Raw genomic sequence first — 2,258 nt, 5'->3', positions numbered from 1 at the left:
AAGTTTAGCCTCTTGGAGAATGTGTTAATAATTTCAGAACACACTTAAGAAGCAATGCAATACATTGCTAATTTTAGCTCTGTACAAGAATATCAGAATTCAAAGTGACCTACATAGATTTTTACTTTTTCCAATACAGGTTGTCTTATGCAGTTTGCTTTAAAACATGAAGGACATAGTGATTGAGAAAACCTGGAATCGTTATATAACTCAGTGGGGAAAATAATTTGTTCTTAATTAAATTATGTTTGCATATTTATTCAACATTTCTCGAGGCCACTACAGCCTGTTGTGCATTGCATACCAGAAACAAAATAATGATTTCTGGCTGCAACAAATTTCTAGCAATAACACTAAAATCTGAATGGTATAAAATATTTTTTCCTCCAGTTTAAGCAGTGTTTGGTTTTTCTCATGCATCCAGGAGTGACTAAGGTATTCCTCCTTGTCAACTTTGTGCTAACTATCCTTGTACCCTTGTTTGTTCTATGACTAGAATTTATATCCTTGAACAGGTACCATTTTTAAAAATCATCCATGTTTCTCTTGAAGCCATGCTGATTGTTTTAGCAAGCACCCCAATAATGTGTAGCTGCTCTGCTTCAACATCGCTAAGCTGAAGAAGGAGAATATAGTGGAACCTCAAACCTTTTTAAAAAAATCTGTAACCATACCATATATTAAATATATGAATCTTAATAAATAAAATGTATAGTGCATACAAAAGTGAATATGATACACCTGTATGTATAAACAACAATAATAAAATGAACATTCATGAACCCAATAGCCAGCTTGAAAAACAGAACTTTAATCACTTTTTAACTTTGAATCACTCTCTATCCCCCTATCTCATTCCCTCTTCCCCAGCAGAGGTAATAACCACCAGCCTGATTTTAGTACTTAGCATCTCCCTGCCTTCCCTATCGTTTCCCACATGCATACATATCCCAAAAGTGTTTGGTATTTAGTTTTGCCTGGTTGTGAACTTTACGTACATGGAATTACAATGCATTTGTTCTATGACTTGGTGTTTTGCTCATTATGTGTTTTTGAGATTCATTCACATTGGTGTGCAAGGCTAAGGTGTATTCATTTTCACTCCTGTATTAATGTTTTATTGTATGAATTGCCAGTTTGAATGTCATTTCTACTCTAGATGGACTTTTAGTTTGTCAGCAATGTTTTAAATAATATGAACAATTCTATCGTGAACATCCATGTTCTGTGTAATTATGTGTAAATGTGTGCAAATGCTATCTATGGTATATGCCTTAGGAGTCAAAAAACTGCCATAGAGTTAAGATAATTTCATTACCATATTGCTAGGTGAGGCCCAATTGTTTTCCAAAGAAGTTGACCCTATTTATATATACCCACCAACAGTGAAGGAGATGATTATAATCTCATTAACGCTTGGCCTAGCATTTAAAATTTTTGCAAGTCAGGTTAATATGAAATTTTATTTCATTATTAGCAAAGTTTAGTATTTTTCACATTTTTATTGGTCACTTACATTTCCTTTCCAATGAAATGTCTGTTTATGTCTGCTTATTTTTCTTTCGAGTTCTCTTTTTCTTGCAGATCTGTAGAAGTATTTTTCAGTTTACATATTATGAGTCTAAGAAAATATTCCCTAACTACAGGCTTACAAAATTATTGTCCTGCGTATTTTTCTGAAAGTTATAAGATTTTGTCTGTTAGATTTAAGTCTTAATCCATTTTGAAATTGTTTTATATAGTGAAGTAGAGATCCAGTTCCATTTTCGCATACAGACACCCAATTTTCGATACCATTTTTTGAAAAATAGTCCTTCAGTTTCCTATTTCTCTGCAATCCATATTTGATTTGCCTCTTTTTTTACCGCTGGTGTTGTGTTGTTTCTAAGCTCTCTACTAGGTTTAATTAGAAAATTTTTCCAATGCTCTTCCACTATTACACTGCCTTGTTCATTATAGCTTCACAAAAGTTTTGATATCTGATAAGTCACTTCCCCCTAGCTACTATTTGGGAAAATGTTTCTCTTATTGGCCCTTTGGTTTTTATATAAATTTCACATTCATATAGAAAACTGTATTCAGATTTTAATTAGATTTTACATAAATTTATAGGTTTTTAAAATTGAATTGATGTCTTGAAGCTATTGTGTGTTATTCCATGACCATGCTACATCATTACATTTACTTATTATATTAAATAAGTAAAATATTTTTTATTATTAAAATATTAAAATATTTTTTTAAAATTATTTAAAATA

The sequence above is a fragment of the Colobus angolensis genome, unplaced genomic scaffold (assembly GCF_000951035.1).
Source record: "Colobus angolensis palliatus isolate OR3802 unplaced genomic scaffold, Cang.pa_1.0 Scaffold121, whole genome shotgun sequence".
In the NCBI taxonomy this organism is placed as follows: domain Eukaryota; kingdom Metazoa; phylum Chordata; class Mammalia; order Primates; family Cercopithecidae; genus Colobus; species Colobus angolensis.
This window is presented reverse-complemented; position numbering follows the sequence as displayed.